This window comes from Hylobates moloch, unplaced genomic scaffold (assembly GCF_009828535.3).
Source record: "Hylobates moloch isolate HMO894 unplaced genomic scaffold, HMol_V3 SCAFFOLD_10, whole genome shotgun sequence".
In the NCBI taxonomy this organism is placed as follows: domain Eukaryota; kingdom Metazoa; phylum Chordata; class Mammalia; order Primates; family Hylobatidae; genus Hylobates; species Hylobates moloch.
Window position 1 is genome coordinate 36,872,911 of NW_026652285.1, and position 20,037 is coordinate 36,892,947.

Here is a 20,037-nt window from a genome sequence, read left to right on the forward strand (position 1 = left end):
TACTTAATGGTTCACAAAACATTTTTGTTTCTGCATTTCAGATATCCACTTTGTCTGAAATAAAGCCAAAGAGAAACCAATATATTATTATTTTTGTGAGAAGAATAACTATGATGCTATAATCTAGATTAATTAATGCATTCAGTTATTCAACACATGTTTATCAATAGCCTATCACTTTGACACACACTTTGGATACAGCAGTAAACAAATGGATGATGACACATATCCTTGCTATAACAAGGATCATATTTTACAGAGTAAATACAAACACTGTGTGTTGTGATGACAGAATATTTGCAAAGGGGCATTGATTATTTATTCTGCCATTTAGGGAAGAGCTCACTAAAAAAGTTATGGAATAAAAACCCGAATAACATGAGGGAGTGAGCGATAGAAATTTGTGGTAGAAATTTCAGCCAAAAATAAGAGTCAGTTTGAAGAGAATAATGTTGCAACAATGTGATGAAGGGCACTACAGCTGTACCTGAGAAAGTAAGAGGATGAATAGTAGATGCATTCAAAGAGGTAAGGCGGGGACCAGATTGTGTACGTCTTACAAAATGAAAAGTAGCATAATATACCCCGTGGTTTAAAAGGGTACTATTGTTACTGGGGTGAAAATGGACATATAAAGATTAGAATAGCATTAGGGGGATGAGTTAGATGATCAACAAAATAATCCAGGCAAGAATGACGAAGATTGTATCAGGGCTGTGGCAATAGAGAAATTAAGAGTTTGTTGTATTCTGTATATATTTTCAAGCTACAATAGATAGAATTTGCTGAGAGACTGGACATGGAATTCATGAAGAAGACAGGGATTAAAGATGACTCCAAGAATATGGTGATAAGAGTAATTGAGATCTATATGACTTCAGAATGTTTTGTTTGAGGTAAATGGTGAGAAACTTGTTTGTTTATGTTAATTTTAAGAGATTCAGGAGGCATCTAAATGGATATATTGGGTAAGCAATGGATAGGAACCTAGAGCTCATACATAGAGATCTGAGATGGAGGTATATATTAGTAATCATCAACTGATAGATGCCTTATGCTCTGTGAGACTAAATAAGATCACAAATGGCCTGAATATCCGTAGAAAAGAAAAGAAATCCAACGACCATATCCTGGTGCACTCTAAATTCAAAAGGTTGTTTTGATGAGGAAATGAAGTACGGAGATCCAAAAATATAGCAAGAAAATTAAGCAATGTTGCTGTTTAAGAAGTAATGTGTATAGAGTCTGAAAGTGTTTCAAAGATGAGTGAGAAATAATGTCAAATGTTGCTGATAGAACAATAAGTTAAGGGCAGAAAAATAATGAATTCTTCAGTTATCAAAATAAAGATTATTGGTGCACTTGATCAAAGCATTTTAATATTTGTTTATACCTCATTTCTAAGTGGCAAACTTCCCAAAGCAAGTCACATGTTTAAGCCCAGATCCAAAGGGTAAAGAAACTCTACCTTCCAATGGGAAAAAAAAAAAATCAACTTTATATGGCAAAAAGTGGTTTTGCAGGATGGGAAAAATTATTTTTGCCATTTTGCGAACAATTTAACATGACCTGAAATCCTATAGACATTAAAAAGTTCCCAAAATGACATTATAGACATAATGCTCAGTGTCAGTCATTAGAGAAATGAATATTAAAACCATATGAGATGCCAGTGCATGCCCTCTCAAGTGGGTTAGTACTAAAAAGAAAATGGTAAGTGTTGACAAGGATGTGGAGCATCTGTAACTCTTGGATATTGCTAGTGGGAATGTCAAATGGTACAGCCACTTGTGCAAATAGTTTGTCAATTTCTTGTATAATTAAAGACATGATTACTGTATAACCCAGAAATTAAATTTATAGGTTTTTAGCCAAGAATAAGGAAAACACATTTATGAAAAACTTCTATGAGAATGTTCATAGGAGCTTTATTTATAATGATCCAAACTGTAAACAACCCAAATATTCATTACAAATTGTGAGTATATCTAAATTATGAATGATTAAGCAAATTGTGGTATCTTCATTCAGTGAAATGGTACTTAGTGATAAACATCACTTAGTGTATTGATATACAAAAGAGCACGAGTATCAAATGTATTCTGGAAGTGAAAGAAACCAGACACACAAGATTACATATTTCATTTATTTGAAATTCTCAAAAAGGCAAAACCACCACAAAATAAAGAAGATTAGTGGTTTTCTGGAGCCAGTAGGTAGGGCTAGTGAATTGACTTAAAAAAGGTGTGTTACCAAACTGTTTATGTTACTATTTATGTTACCAAACTATTTATTCCTCATTTAAAATGCCTTTGGTCAAAAATGCATTGCATTGTGGATTTATAGTGGGTGAAATTTATTATACAGAAATTGATAATATAACCAATTGAAATAAAATAAAAGATAATAAAGGATGCCATGAACAAGCTTATGTAATAACAATTTGGGTAAAGTAGACAAAGTTCATGAAAAAAACACAACTTACCAAAACCAACTCAAGAAATAACAGAAAATGTGGTCATCAGCAAAGCCTGAGTCCTGTCCTCTCGCTCTCCTCCCCGAACAGCATGACCTTCACCAATTGCTCCACCTTCTCCACCAACTACGGGTCCCTGGGCTCTGTCTAGGTGCCCAGCTATGGCGCCCAGCTGCCAGCAGCGTGGCCAGCGTCTATGCAGGCGAGGGCTCTGGTTCCTGGATCTCCATGTCCCGCTCCACCAGCTTCCCGGGCGGCATGGGGTCCGGGGACCTGGCCGCGGGAATGGCCAGGGGTCTGGCAGGAATGGGAGGCATCCAGAACAAGAAGGAGACCATGCAAGACTTGAAAGACAGCCTGGCCTCCTACCTGGACAGAGTGAGGAGCCTGGAGACCGACAACAGGAAGCTGGAGAGCAAAATCCGGGAGTATCTGGAGAAGAAGGGACCCCAGGTCAGAGACTAGAGCCATTACTTCAAGACCATTCAGGACCTGAGGGCTCAGATCTTTGCAAATACTGTAGACAATGTCCCCATCGTTCTGCAGATGGACAATGCCGGACTCGCTGCTGATGGCTTTAGAGTCAAGTATGAGACAGAGCTGGTCATGCGCGCCAGTTTGTAGAGAACGACATCCATGGGCTCCTCAAGGTCATGGATGACACCAATGTCACTCGGCTGCAGCTGGAGACGCAGATCGAGGCTCTCAAGGAGGAACTGCTCTTAATGAAGAAGAACCACGAAGAGGAAGTGAAAGGCCTGCAAGCCCAGATTGCAGCTCTGGGTTAACTGTGGAGGCAAATGCCCCCAAATCTCAGGACCTTGCCAAGATCATGGCAGACATCCGGGCCCAATATGACCAGCTGGCTCGGAAGAACCGATAGGAGCTAGACAAGTACTGGTCTCGGCTGATTGAGGAGAGCACCACAGTGGTCACCACACAGTCTGCTGAGGTGGGACCTGCTGAGGTGACGCTCACGGAGCTGCTACGTAGAGTCGAGTCCTTGTAGATAGACCCGGACTTGATGAGAAATCTGAAGGCCAGCTTGGAGAATAGCCTGAGGGAGGTGGAAGCCTGTTACACCCTGCAGATGGAACAGCTCAACGGGGATCCTGCTGCACCTGGAGTCAGAGCTGGCACAGACCTGGGCAGAGGGGTAGCGCCAGGAGCAGGAGTACGAGTCCCTGCTGAACATCAAGGTCAAGCTGGAGGCTGAGATCGCCACCTACCACCACCTGCTGGAAGATGGCGAGGACTTCAATCTTGGTGATTCCCTGGACAGCACGCAACTCCATGCAAACCATACAAACACCACCCGTCAGATAGTGAATGGCAAAGTTGTGTCTGAGACCAACAACACCAAACTTCCGAGACATTAAGCCAGGAGAAGCAGGGTGCAGGAGGCCAATGAAAAGTTCACAGGGAGCTGGATGTCAAAAGAAAAAGAAAGAAAAGAAAGAAGGAAAGAAAGAAAGAAGGAAAGAAAGAAGGAAAGAAAGAAAAAAGAAAGAAAGAGAAAGAAAGAAGAAAGAAAGAAAGAAAGAAAGAAAGAAAGAAAGAAAGAAAGAAAGAAAGAAAGAAGAAAGAAAGAAAGAAAGAAAGAAAGAAAGAAAGAAAGAAAGAAAGATCTAAAAAATATTATGAGAAAGTTGAATTCTAAGTAACACTTTCCAGAAACAACAAATTCAAATCTCAGATGGTTTGCAAGTAAATTTGTACAAATAAATACGGTAGAAATATCACTAAAATCGCATAAACTCAGAAAGAACTAACAAAGAGGAAGACTGGCCAACTCATTTTAGGAGGCCAGCATAATTTTCATATCAAAATTTGACCAAAAAAAAAAAAAACTAGGTAAAAAAGGAAAAATTGCAGAACAATGTTTAAATAAACAATTGCATGAATAAACCAAGGAGTCCTGGACAAGTTATTAGCCATTCAAATCCAATGATACATAAACTATACTGCATCATGTATAGATAATACAATGTGTGACAATATCACATAAATGAAAAATGCAATATACTTGAACATCAACTAGTAATTCAATATAATATGCAACTTAATAACAAGTATTTTTTCAATAGGTGCAGAAACATTTTTGATAAAATTCAACAAATGGGCATGATAAAAATTAAGTCTCAACAAAATAAGCACAGACATGAACATTTTTAATCTGAAAAACCACATCAACAACAAAAAACTGTACAACTAAAACGTAAGTTACTAGAAAAATATTTAATGCTTTTCCTGTAAAATTGGGTAAAAGTCATATGTGTCTAGTATCAATATTTCTGCTTGTCACAGACCAGAGTCCTATCTAATGCAAGAGGGCAATAAAAAGAAACAGACTATTAATGCAAGAAATGCATGAAGCTGACATTTATAAACAGCTAACATAATTGTTTCATAGAAATCTAAATGATACATTATTAACAAACTAATTTAGAAAATTTGACCTGTACATAATGAATATACAGTAGTTCCCCGCTTATTCATGGGGGATGCTTTCCAAGATCCCCAGTGAATGCCTGAAACCTTGTATAGTACTAAAACCTATATATACAATGCTTTTTCCTATAAAAATATACCTATGATAAAGTTTAATGTGTAAGTTAGGAAGAGTACAAGATTAACAACAATAAATAACAATAGAACTCACAATAATACAGAAGAATTATAACAATATGCCAACATCACTACTCTTGTGCTTTGGGTCATTATTAAGTAAGATACAGGTTTCTGGAACATAAGCATTGTGATAGCACAACAGTTAACAGATAACCAAGAAGGCTACTTAAGTGACTAAGGGGTGGTGGGTGGCTTCTACAGCATGAATATGCTGAACACAGGAAGGATTCACATCCCAGGCAGGAGGGAGCTGGATGACTTGAGAATTCATCACTCTACTCTGAACAGTGTGTAATTTTAAACTTATGAGTTGTTTGCCTGCAATCTTTCATTTAATATTTTCAGACAATGGTTGCCTGTGGGTTACTGAAACCTACAACCATGAAAAGCATAACCGTGAATAAGGGGAGACTGCTATAGAAATAAATTATTGTTATATTTTTTGAGACTTTCATACTGACAAATTTAATTCCAGGCTGGATTAGAAGTTGTTGGGATTTGGGGCATGTAAACTGTCAATTGATGTCCCATATGTTTACAGACTGGAAAAAAAAAGTCAGAAGTTCTGCTACCCTCTAGGAGTGCAGGTTTACCATCATCCTCTTGGGACAGTCACAAGAAGGGTAATGAGAAACAATATATTTCAGATGGAAAAGCAAAGAGCCCCAACAATATTTGTATGGGGTTACTTCTCTCAGAAATGAATTTGAGCATAACAAAGAAATGTTCTCTTCCTTCAAAACAAGGGCTATCTGGCTTTGGAATTGTTATGAACCAATGACATCTGTCTGCCTCCCTTTCTTTCCCTTTCTGAATGCAGATGTTTACGGTGGTTATCCTTCATCCTGTTGATGTGCATTGGCTGTGTGTGTAGGAAAATAATTTCTCTTTTTAGTCCATATGTCTCCATATTTAGATAAACCACATTTGTAACTTCTGTGTAGATGGTCATGACCTCTGACTTTGAGCCTGATGAGCTGATGGCATAAGAATGTGATGGTGCCTTCTTTGGGGGGAGGTGAGGAAAATATGTATTTTGAATATGAAAAGGAGGAAAATGAATATTTGTCTCCAGGAGTGTGGAAATTGTTCTGTTGCATTCTTGACAATTTTCGACTCCATTTTTTTTCAGTTATAGAATTATATAATACACTCATTGCCATGTGAGATCTTTGCCTCTTTAACTTGGGCTTGGCCGCGTAATTTGCTTTGTTTATGGAACATGAGCTAAAGTGACACATTCAAGAAGAAACTTGAAATTACATTTTGTGATTGAGCTCAGCCCTGCTTTCTTCCTTTTTGCTATGGTAATTGGCTTGTTCACAATAGGGCTGCCCTCTTTCCAGACATAAAATTCACTGGGAGCTGTGTCAAGCACTACTAACAAAAGCTGCAAGGGCAGCAGTTATAGTTGAACTGCAGATGGTGTCATGTGAATTGAGCAAGAAATGACCATAATTGCAACTAGCTAAGCTTTGGGGGTTACTTATTACAAAGCAATGCTGACAAGTACATAAATCTGCCTCACAAAATGAACCATTAAATATTCTCTATTCTAAACTGAGTCAGACACTCTGAGAAAGAGTTGAATATCGACAGAGAAAATTAAGCCTCTGGACTTCCAGGTTCGTATAATTTACAAATATTCATTGAGTTTTAATTTTAACTAAGGAAGCATGCTGGGATATACAAATACAAATGTGATCCATTTTGTGTCTTCAAATACTGTAAAATTTTAGTGTGGTGAAAATTCAGAAATATAACTGCTGCAAGATGTTATTTTGTAGTTAAAACAATGGAAGCGCAATTCTGGTTGTAAGAATACTAAGAAGTGAGGAGAAGACTACCTCCAAACTTACTATCAGGTGATCTCATGAAATAAAGAGGGTTTAAGAAGTGCATGAGAAAAGGTAAGAAATGCTAAATGTGATGCATTTCCCTCTACTCTGTTGACTTAATTCCTTCCTTTGCTTTCTAACATTAAGCTTTACTTCCCTATTTTTTTGTTGTTTGTCTTTTGCCTAAGGAAACTTGTTAGTAAGAAAAAGGAGACTGCTATCAGATGGAAAGAAATACTAAAGGCCGAACTGGGACTTAAACTCAAGTCTTATATAGCCATTGAAAAATCATATTACACATGTGTTGAAATTCCACAGCAACTAAAATATATAAAGTAAGCTCCAAACCATTCATTTTACCTAGGCACAGTTTTTTTTTTTTTTTTTCAGTGTAATAATTAGTAGAAGCAAAAAAAAAAACTAAAACTTGATTCAGAGAAAGGTCTTTTCATCTCAAGTTACAAAAGTATATCAAATTAAAACTCCCCGAATTTTTGAAATAATTTATAAAATATATAAATAGTTACATATTTGTATAATGTGTCAATGTAGTACTGGAAATATTTAATACTGTGAAATCTATGCCCATTTCAAACGATGATACAATATATAACTCAACTCTCAACATCTCAGCTGAGTGTATATATCAATTTTTAAAATCGCCAGAGTCAGAACATGATTGCTTGCTTGAGTTAAACAAGTCCCTGGAATAAAACTGTGCTCAGCATAATAACTTCTTCAGGTTTATTTGGATATGTCATGGGTTGACAAGCTAATTTACAGATTTGAAGAGTTGGAGGGTTTATTATAGACAATCTTTTACAACCATATCTCATTAGTAATTAGGAAATTGAAGACCAGGGAGATTAAATTACTTTCTCAGAGATAGAGGTAATTAGTAATATAGCCAGGCTTCTATCTTCTAATATCATTCTCTATTCACTATACCTCAAGTGTAGATATACATACAGGCTAAGTGTTACTTTCTCTTTTTTAAAATTGTAAACCTGGTAGGTCAACTCCAGCAGGTGGATGCTGACCAGGATGGCCCTGGGGAAGTTCTGTCTTTTTATATTTCTCCAAGAACCACTAGGTCATGTCTGTCTTGTTCCATCTCCAGGGTAGAAGATAATTCTCCCAAAATGCTTCTGTATTCCTCTGACAAAAAAGGAGTGTGCTGTAGGAAAGCAATCTCAAAATCACTAAATGCAATGGAATTAAAAGGTTTTGTGCCCATTTATTTAAAAACAATACAATTACAGATTGTAGCTTCCCAAGAATATGTGTACACTTTTATATATGAGTCATTGGTGTGGTAAATACCAACTTAATGACCTTGGTTTCCTGAAGTGAAAGAAAATTTCGGGCTTTTTGGGAGTAATCAGGATTGATATATTGAGAATATGGATGTATGGCTATAGTATTCGTCCTCCATCACTAGGCTATGTCTTGGTCACTGTGATAACAAATGAAATAGTGTCAGTTTGGCTCTCTAGTATTTTATTTTATTTTTATTTATTTTATTCATTTTAATTTATTATTATTATTATTATTAACATCATACTTTAAGTTTAAGGGTACATGTGCACAATGTGCAGGTTTGTTACATATGTATCCATGTGACATGTTGGTTTGCTGCACCCATTAAGTCCTCATTTGGCATTAGGTATATCACCTAATGCTGTCCTTCACCCCTCCCCCCACCCCACAACAGTCCCCGGAGTGTGATGTTCCCCTTCTTGTGTCCATGTGTTCTCATTGTTCAATTCCCACCTATGAGTGAGAAGTCCTTGGTATTTACTGAGAAGATATTTTCATTTCATCCATGTCCCTACAAAGGACATGAATCATCATCCATGGTGTATATGTGCCACATTTTCTTAATCCAGTCTATCGTTGTTGGACATTTTGGTTGGTTCCAACTCTTTGCTATTGTGAATAGTGCCGCAATAAACATACATGTGCATGTGTCTTTATAGCAGCATGATTTATAGTCCTTTGGGTATATACCCAGTAATGGGATGGCTGGGTCAAATGGTATATCTAGTTCTAGATCCCTGAAGAAATCGCCACACTGACTTCCACAATGGTTGAACTAGTTTACAGTCCCACCAACAGTGTCAAAGTGTTCCTATTTCTCCACATCCTCTCCAGCACCTGTTGTTTCTTGACTTTTTAATGATGGCCATTCTAACTGGTGTGAGATGGTATCTCATTGTGGTTTTGATTTGCATTTCTCTGATGGCCGGTGATGATGAGCATTTTTTCATGTGTTTTTTGGCTGCATAAACATCTTCTTTTGAGAAGTGTCTGTTCATGTCCTTCGCCCACTTTTTAATGGGGTTGTTTGCTTTTTTCTTGTAAATTTGTTTGAGTTCATTGTAGATTCTGGGTATTAGCCCTTTGTCAGATGAGTAGGTTGCAAAATTTTTCTCCCATTGTGTAGGTCGCCTGTTCACTCTGATGGTAGTTTCTTTTGCAGTGCAGAGGCTCTTTAGTTTAATTAGATCCCATTTGTGAATTTTGGCTTTTGTTGCCATTGCTTTTGATGTTTTAGACATGAAGTCCTTCCCCATGCCTATGTCCTGAATGGTATTGCCTAGGTTTTCTTCTAGGGTTTTTATGGTTTTAGGCCTAACATGTAAGTCTTTAATCCATCTTGAATTAATTTTTGTATAAGGTGTAAGGAAGGGATCCAGTTTCAGCTTTCTATATATGGCTAGCCAGTTTTCCCAGCACCATTTATTAAATAAGGAATCCTTTCCCCATTGCTTGTTTTTGTCAGGTTTGTCAAAGATCAGATAGTTGTAGATATGTGGCATCATTTCTGAGGGCTCTGTTCTGTTCCATTGATCTATGTCTCTGTTTTGGTACAAGTACCATGCTGTTTTGGTTACTGTAGCCTTGTAGTATAGTTTGAAGTCAGGTAGTGTGATGCCTCCAGCTTTGTTCTTTTGGCTTAGGATTGACTTGGCAATGTGGGCTCTTTTTTAGTGCCATATGAACTTTGAGGTAGTTTTTTCCAATTCTGTGAAGAAAGTCATTGGTAGCTTGATGGGGATGGCATTGAATCTATAAATTACCTTGGGCAGTATGGCCATTTTCACGATATTGATTCTTCCAACCCATGAGCATGGAATGTTCTTCCATTTGTTTGTATCCTCTTTTATTTCATTGAGCAGTGGTTTGTAGTTCTCCTTGAAGAGGTCCTTCACGTCCCTTGTAAGTTGGATTCCTAGGTATTTTATTCTCTTTGAAGCAATTGTGAATGGGAGTTCACTCATGATTTGGCTCTCTGTTTGTCTGTTATTAGTGTACAAGAATGCTTGTGATTTTTGTACATTGATTTTGTATCCTGAGACTTTGCTGAAGTTGCTTATCAGCTTGAAGAGATTTTGGGCTGAGACAATGGGGTTTTCTAGATATACAATCATGTCATCTGCAAACAGGAACAGTTTGACTTCCTCTTTTCCTAATCGAATACCCTTTATTTTCTTCTCCTGCCTGATTGCCCTGGCCAGAACTTCCAGCACTATGTTGAATAGGAGTGGTGAGAAAGGGCATCCCTGTCTTGTGCCAGTTTTCAAAGGGAATGCTTCCAGTTTTTGCCCATTCAGTATGATATTGGCTGTGGGTTTGTCATAGATAGCTCTTATTATTTTGAGATACCTCCCATCAATATCTAATTTATTAAGAGTTTTTAGCATGAAGGTTGTTGAATTTTGTCAAAGGCCTTTTCTGCATCAATTGAGATAATCATGTGGTTTTTGTCTTTGGTTCTGTTTATATGCTGGATTACATTTATTGATTTGCGTATGTTGAACCAGCCTTGCATCCCAGGGATGACGCCCACCTGATCATGGTGGATAAGCTTTTTGATGTGCTGCTGGATTTGGTTTGTCAGTATTTTATTGAGGATTTTTGCATCAATGTTCATCAAGGATATTGGTCTAAAATTCTCTTTTTTGGTTGTGTCTCTGCCTGGCTTTGGTATCAGGATGATGCTGGCTTCATAAAATGTGTTAGGGAGGATTCCCTCTTTTTCTATTGATTGGAATAGTTTCAGAAGGAATGGTACCAGTTCCTCCTTGTACCTCTGGTAGAATTCGGCTGTGAATCCATCAGGTCCTGGACTCTTTTTGGTTGGTAAGCTATTGATTATTGCCACAATTTCAGAGCCTGTTATTGGTCTATTCAGAGATTCAACTTCTTCCTGATTTAGTCTTGGGAGTGTGTATGTGTCGAGGAATTTGTCCATTTCTTCTAGATTTTCTAGTTTATTTGTGTAGAGGTGTTTGTAGTATTCTCTGATGGTAGATTGCATTTCTGTGGGATCAGTGGTGATATCCCCTTTATCATTTTTTATTGCGTCTATTTGACTCTTCTCTCTTTTCTTCTTTATTAGTCTTGCTAGTGGTCTATCAATTTTGTTGATCTTTTCAAAAAACCAGCTCCTGGATTCATTAATTTTTTGAAGGGTTTTTTGTGTCTCTATTTCCTTCAGTTCTGCTCTGATTTTAGTTATTTCTTGCCTTCTGCTAGCTTTAGAATATGTTTGCTCTTGCTTTTCTAGTCCTTTTAATTGTGATGTTAGGGTGTCAATTTTGGATCTTTCCTGCTTTCTCTTGTGGGCATTTAGTGCTATAAATTTCCCTCTACACACTGCTTTGAATGTGTCCCAGAGATTCTGGAATGTTGTGTCTTTGTTCTCATTGGTTTCAAAGAACATCTTCTTTTTTTGTTTTTTTGTTTTTTTTTTTTGAGACGGAATCTCTCTCTGTCGCCCAGGCTGGAGTGCAGTGGTGCAATCTTGACACACTGCAAGCTCCGCCTCCCAGGTTCACGCCATTCTCCTGCCTCAGCCTCTCGGAGTAGCTGGGACTACAGGCGCCCGTGACCATGCCCGGCTAATTTTTTGTATTTTTTAGTAGAGACGGGGTTTCACCGTGGTCTCGATCTCCTGACCTCGTGATCCGCCTGCCTTGGCCTCCCAAAGTGCTGGGATTACAAGCGTGAGCCACCGTGCCCGGCCCAAAGAACATCTTTATTTCTGCCTTCATTTTGTTATGTACCCAGTAGTCATTCAGGAGCAGGTTGTTCAGTTTCGATGTAGTTGAGTGGTTTTGAGTGGGTTTCTTAATCCTGAGTTCTAGTTTGATTGCACTGTGGTCTGAGAGACAGTTTGTTATAATTTCTTTTCTTTCACATTTGCTGAGAAGAGCTTTACTTCCCACTATGTGGTCAATTTTGAAATAGGTGTGGTGTGGTGCTGAAAAAAATGTATATTCTGTTGATTTGGGTGGAGAGTTCTTTAGATATCTATTAGGTCCGCTTGGTACAGAGCTGAGTTCAATTCCTGGGTATCCTTGTTAACTTTCTGTCTCGTTGAACTGTCTAATGTTGACAGTGGGGTGTTAACATCTCCCATTATTATTGTGTGGGAGTCTTAGTCTCTTTGTAGGTCACTCAGGACTTGCGGTGCTCCTGTATTGGGTGCATATATATTTAGGATAGTTAGCTCTTCTTGTTGAATTGATCCCTTTACCATTATGTAATGGCCTTCTTTGTCTCTTTTGATCTTTGTTGGTTTAAAGTCTATTTTATCAGAGACTAGGATTGCAACCCCTGCCTTTTTTTGTTTTCCATTTGCTTGGTAGATCTTCCTCCATCCCTTTATTTTGAGTCTATGTTTGTCTCTGCACGTGAGATGGGTTTCCTGAACACAACACACTGATGGGTCTTGACTCCTTATCCAATTTGCCAGTCTGTGTCTTTTAATTGGAGCATTTAGCCCATTTACATTTAAAGTTAATATTGTTATGTGTGAATTTGATCCTGTCATTATGATGTTAGTTGGTTATTTTGGTCGTTAGTTGATGTGGTTTCTTCCTAGCCTCGATGGTCTTTACAATTTGGCATGTTTTTGCAGTGGCTGGTGCTGGTTGTTCCTTTCCATGTTTAGTGCTTCCTTCAGGAGCTCTTTTAGGGCAGGCCTGGTGGTGACAAAATCACTCAGCATTTGCTTGTCTGTAAAGTATTTGATTTCTCCTTCACTTATGAAGCTTAGTTTGGCTGGATATGAAATTCTGGGTTGAAAATTCTTTTCTTCAAGAATGTTGAATATCGGCCCCCACTCTCTTCTGGCTTGTGGAGTTTCTGCCGAGAGATCCGCCCTTAGTCTGATGGGCTTCCCTTTGTGGGTAACCCGACCTTTCTCTCTGGCCACCCTTAACATTTTTTCCTTCATTTCAACTTTGGTGAATCTGACAATTATGTGTCTTGGAGTTGCGCTTCTCAAGGCGTATCTTTGTGTTGTTCTCTGTATTTCCTGAATCTGAATGTTGGCCTGCCTTGCTAGATTGGGGAAGTTCCCCTGGATAATATCTTGCAGAGTGTTTTCCAACTTGGTTCCATTCTCCCCATCACTTTCAGGTACACCAGTCAGACGTAGGTTTGGTCTTTTCGCATAGTCCCATATTTCTTGGAGGCTTTGTTCATTTCTTTTTATTCTTTTTTCTCTAAACTTCCCTTCTAACTTCATTTCATTCATTTCATCTTCCATCACTGATATCCTTTCTTCCAGTTGATGGCATCAGCTACTGAGGCTTCTGCAGTCTTCACGTAGTTCTTGAAACTTGGCTTTCAGCTCCATCAGGTCCTTTAAGCACTTCTCTTCATTGGTTATTTTAGTTAAACATTTGTCTCATTTTTTTTCAAAGTTTTTAACTTCTTTGCCATTGGTTTGAATTTCCTCCTGTAGCTCAGAGTAGTTTGATCATCTGAAGCCTTCTTCTCTCAACTCGTCAACGTCATTCTCCATCCAGCTTTGTTCCATTGCAGGTGAGGAACTGCGTTCCTTTGGAGGAGGAGAGGTGCTCTGCTTTTTAGAGTTTCCGGTTTTTCTGCTCTGTTTTCTCCCCATCTTTGTAGTGTTTTCTACTTTTGGTCTTTCATGATGGTGATGTACAGATGGGTTTTTTGTGTGAGTATCTTTTCTGTTTGTTAGTTTTCCTTCTAACAGACAGGACCCTCAGCTGCAGGTCTGTTGGAGTTTGCTAGAGGTCCACTCCAGACCCTGTTTGGCTGGGTGTCAGCAGTGGTGGCTGCAGAACAGCGGATTTTCGTGAGCCGCAAATTCAGCTGTCTGATTGTTCCTCTGGAAGTTTTGTCTCAGAGGAGTACCCGGCCGAGTGAGGTGTCAGTCTGTCCCTAATGGGGGGTGCCTCCCAGTTAGGCTGCTCGGGGGTCAGGGTCCTACTTTAGGAGGCAGTCTGTCCATTCTCAGATCTCCAGCTGCGTGCTGGGAGAACCACTACTCTCTTCAAAGCTGTCAGACAGTGACATTTAAGTCTGCAGAGTTTCCTGCTGAATTTTTGTTTGTCTGTGCCCTGCCCCCAGAGGTGGAGCCTTACAGAGGCAGGCAGGCCTCCTTGAGCTGTGGTGGGCTCCACCCAGTTCGAGTTTTCCTGGCTGCTTTGTTTACCTAAGCAAGCCTGGGCAATGGCGGGCGCCCCTCCCGCAGCCTTGCTGCCACCTTGCAATTTGATCTCAGACTGCTGTGCTAGCAATCAGCGAGAGTCCGTGGGCGTAGGACCCTCCGAGCCAGGTGCAGGACACAACCTCCTGGTGTGCCGTTTTCCAAGCCCATTGGAAAAGCGCAGTATAAGGGTGGGAGTGACCTGATTTTCCAGGTGCCGTCTGTCACCCCTTTCTTTGACTAGGAAAGGGAACTCCCTGACCCCTTGTGCTTCCCGAGTGAGGCAATGCCTCGCCCTGCTTCGGCTAGAGCACAGTGCGCTGCACCGACTGTCCTGCACCCACTGTTTGGCACTCCCTAGTGAGATGAACCCGGTACCTCAGATGGAAATGTAGAAATCACCTGTCTTCTGCGTCGCTCACGCTGGGAGCTGTAGACCAGAGCTGTTCCTATTCCGGCTCTCTAGTATTTTAGGAAACAAAAACCTCTTTCTTTTAGGTTATAAGAGCTAATGGCAAGGATATAACAGTTTTATAAGCTGATAAATAAATTAAGTATAATTTATTTATTTCAGAGTTGAATAATAAATCTACAATATGTTTGGTTACTCACATTGTTTTGTCATCCCCTCTGAACTAAGTATTAATTCTTTCCTAGTCTCCTGACTCCTCTGATGTGTACTTCAGCTTCTCTCTGGGTCTTATTTTCTTCCTGCTTGTGTAATTCTTTCTAAATTTGCTGCATTTCCTATGTGAATTTTATACTCAGAACCTCTTGGGAATCTGAGGCTGACTGGAAAGTCACCATATGTTGGGAAGATTTACTTCACTAGACACCTTAGTAAAAGAAGCTATCAGTTCCCTAATCTGTCAATGGTAGTCTTTAGACAACAAGCTGATTTTGGTTTTCAATCCAATGTGGCAAGGATAACAAGGCCATGTGATTAAATCGTGACGACAGAAATATAATTATAATAATAATAATAGGTAAACTTTTCTAAGTGCTCAATATGTGTCAGGCACATTTCAAAGCACTTTGCATATATTTGCCTATTCAATCTTAATTGCAAATCCATGAAGTTACAACCATTACTACTCCCAATTCGTAAATGAAGTTCTGAAGAGTTTAGTTGTTTGTCCAAGAGAGCATAAATACTAAGGCATTACTTTTGATTTTTTTAAGACAGGAACTTTAGACTTTGCACCACCATATATTTAGCACTCTCCTGAATTCACAGGGATACAAAACTAATTAAATCACTTTGAAAACTATTATGTGATATTTGTATGTACATTATTGTTAGTAGCATAGTACTCTACTATAATATAGTACTCTACTATCTATGTTTGCCTTCATAAATTGTGTACTGTCTGTGTCCACACAACTGGGATTGTTTGAAACTTCTAATACATAAAACTAATAACAACATTTGGAGACATAGTTGCTCTCTCCTGAAGATTATCTTGTCATCTCTTTTCTATGTGCAGCAGTCCTGCTTCTTTTATGAAATAATCCATTCACCACCTAGTATGGTTCTTGTTACACTGGAGGTCACATCACCACAGTGACAAGCTTGTGATTAATTGCTGGACAATCGTGTGACCTCTAGTTACACATATTGAGCTAGGAATGGACATGAAGTCCAACTTGGACCAGTCAGAGCTTTTCCCTTTGATGTTAGATATAAATAGTAGGAAAAAAGTATCTGTCATTCCTTTGAAGCAAGTATGTTAAGATAGTGCAAACTGGAGCTCCCTCTAAGCACAATCTCACATGATGCTATTATGAGAAAAACCAAGGAATGTAACATCTCCCCAGGCAAGGACCCCCAGACTAGAAAGAAACCAAGAAAAAAAGGAATGACTCAGACAAGGCTAGCTTGCTGAGTACATGACTTAGTTACAACTTACATACAGGGCATTACTGGGTAGCAGCAGGACAACTCCAGAGATCTGTCTCGCTACCTGCCTCTAAGTTGCTTTTAAGATAATTTTTCAGCTATTTGTCTGCTGTGTGTAATGAAACTGTTTTTATTTTCATTATGTTCTCAAATATGTTCTGGGATGTTTAGGTTTTTAGGGACATCTATTCCTCCTCTAGTCACCATGGCCTAGAAGGTACTTTTCTCATAACTCATCATAAAAAAGAAGTGAGGCTATGGCTCTGATAATCGGCTTGATTTAATTATTACATATTATACACCTATACGGAAACATCATATTGAGTCACACAGGTATGTAAAATTATGAATTCTTAATTAAATAATATTAATAAAAAGAAAAATTAAAATAAATTGTAAAATTCTTATAGGGAGGAAAAGTTTCTATGCAGTGTATAGAATAACATAATAACTTGGAATTCAAGAAAATGAAAGTTTAATTTTGTACTACCAGCTTACCCTGTGAGGCATTTGATGCTTGCTTGTTTTCAATGATACAATTCATAATTCAAATTACAGAGTAAAAAATCATTAATTAATCCATTCTTTTATTTAGATGCCTAGTTCAGTGTCCAATGTAGTAGTGAAAAACAGAATCCTAAACAAATAAGCTTTAAAATAAACTATTATAAAGACAGCATAACTAGTGTACATCCATCAGTTAAGTAATACTACATAAAAAAATAGGAAAATGCATATGCACCTTTATTAGTTCTTCATTCAGGGATTTGTGAAGCAAGAGTACAAAATAATGCAATGTATAATATCCTTTTCTGGTCCTCAATGAAGCATGCAAATATTATTTTTTTCCCTCAAGCTATTGTTTTACCACAAGGAACAATCTTATCTAATTAGTGTTCATTACTATCTAAAAGTCAATAACTATCCACGGAACTGGGACTAAAAGAATCCCCAGATTCATTTCTAGAGAATATAATCAATGAATGCAAAGATGGGAATTTGAGAATTCATCTTTCTGGCAAATAAAATTTTATCACATGTAACTCATCCACCACAAGCTTGTATAGCTAAACCCTTGACAGATTAAATGTTTATTGTCAACAATTGATTGGGTCTGCTTTGAAAATTTAATCAAAATCATCTCTTAATTTGATTTTAGAAATACTTGTTTTTGTTATATTTTTTCTTAATGTCATCCTATGGCACATTTAGTTCCCAGTTGTATTTTTCAGAGTGTCAATAATCACTACAGAATAGAATACATTAGGCCTGATCTTAAGTTAGAATGAACTATATATGATTCTTTTTTAATTATGTTAACCCTTTTATATTAATAAGAAATGGATCTTATTGAAAAATTACATTAACAAAATCAGTGTTACAATACGAAATCAATGAACATCAACTGAAAATCTTGATCTCAGACATGCCGTAGCATTTGGAGTTTTATTTCAACAACTCTCTTACTTGTAAAAATCTAGAGGTAAACCACTGATTACCAATGTCAGTGGCTTTATTATTCAAATGAACAGTGAAAAAAATATGCAGCCATTATTTACACAGAGCTTTCTGTCAGTTAAACCATTTGCTAATTTGTTTCCTTTGAAATGGGTTTCACATTTACTCCTATGCTTAAATGTTTGCCATAAATCCTTTTTTATTCATGCAATTTAGGTTGCCTCTCATTTTGCTTTCTTGACATCAATACCAATCAATACTGCAACTCTTGATCATTTATATTGATGAATAATATTAACACAGGCAATCTAAACCAGTGGAAAATATCATATATGGTGCTTTGGAATACTGTCCCCACAATTCTCTTATGGATGCTATTTTACACAGGTGATTAAATAAATTAAGCTGCATTCCTGTGACACAGAACAGTAATATATATTATTAAAGCAGATATGTCTCTTTGATTAGGATAGCTATTATAAAATTAAAATGGCTTGCATATGAAATACTTTTACAAAATAAAGCATTGAAAAACGTCATTCACATATGACAAACCTTGGCATAACACATAAACTTCTGAAAATACGTGGTGCAAAGGAAAGAGGATATCACTTAGACCACTGAACATCTTGACATTTGCAACAGCGCTTTGTCGTTCCTGTGAACTTCTAGGGAAAAGTCATATTCTATGTATCGACTCACTCCTAAATGTTCTCCTTCAGGGTGGCAGATTTCATTAAACATCATCATGACATACATAATAGCCTGCTATAAAATAACTCTTCTTATTTTACTAAAACTTGACACTCTCAGCAGGTCTGCAGTTAGGAAGGAATACAGAAATGATGTTTATGTAAATATATCTGATTGTATCTCTACCATACTTATGACAGGTTGTGAAAATTATAAGAATGATTTTAAAAATTACAAAATTATGTTATTTTTAACAGTACTGCACTGAACATGCTTATAGGTTAATATTTTTGGGTGCACTTTTTTTTCTTAAAGTAACTATCTAAAGATTAATTAGATGGGTCAGATAACATAGATATTTTTTAAACTGTCTGTAATGATTATGTTCTTTTAATCCACTGGCTGGACATAAATAATTGGAATCTATCCTGACATATGGATAAACTGGCCCCTAGCATTCTGTCAAAATAAGATTTTTGAGTTATTTTAAAATGTACAACAAGTTATTGTTGACCATAATCACCCTGATGGGATTATTATGCATTGTATGCCTATATCAAAATATTGCATGTATTTCATAAATACATATACCTACTATGTACACATAATTTTTAAATAAGATTTTTGAGACTATAGAATTTAAGATGTTGGCAAAATTATTACATTAATTCAACCGTGAGGGTAGCTAGCGAGCTGATTGTCTTTTTCCACTTAATATCTCTCTAATCTATTACATACTTTAACTGCTGAGTCTCTGTAGTTGTTTGAAATATTATATAAATTAATCATGTTATTATTCTATTTTGTAGAGAGAATGTTATAAAATATCAAGGTATTTGAAATTAATTTCTCTTAAAATTATACTTGAATTTGTCATTTGCCCTCTTTGCATTTTGATTAACCTACAAGTAACTCAGGCTCAAGTTTTCGAGGATTTACTGGATTCAAAATTACTTTACAAACTATTAGAGTATAAATTAATATTATCATTTCTGATTGCTTAAAATATATATATATGCCATCTGCCCCATTAATTTAATCTTTAGGTAGTGATTTTAAGAAAAAAGTGCATACAAAAATATTTACCTATAAGAATGTTCAGTACAGTACTGTTAAAAATAGGAAAATTTTAAGGAAAAAGTTCAACCAAAAAGAGTAGGTTTAAATAAATTATGACCCAAGGGACTATTTTTCAATGATAAAAGGTAAAACTATATTAATGAACTTGGATATATGAAAACATATTTTATATTTAATATTTTGTAATAATTCTAAAAAAGTAATTTTTGAAACACTATAAATATTATGAACTGGTTTAATATAAAATGTGAATATATCAACATTGGAATGTTTACTAATGTAAAGAGGAATAATTTCTAGAAGATATGTCTCCTTTTAATTATCTAATTTTTTGATAATAATTATAATTTGTTCACCATGGAATTATGCCATATCTACATTTAAATTGTACAAGTTTACTATAACTAGTTTATTCTTCAGAGATGATGGTTTTCACATGCCTATCACAGTGAAGCATCTTACCAATGTTGACTTTCTAAATCGA

The 20,037-nt window shown here is 37.1% G+C and overlaps 1 pseudogene; it reads left to right on the forward strand.

Annotated features, from left to right (window-relative positions):
• The first annotated feature begins 2,512 nt into the window (after positions 1–2,512).
• LOC116475393 (keratin, type I cytoskeletal 18-like) lies at positions 2,513–3,855 on the forward strand (annotated as a pseudogene).
• Positions 3,856–20,037: the final 16,182 nt, after the last annotated feature.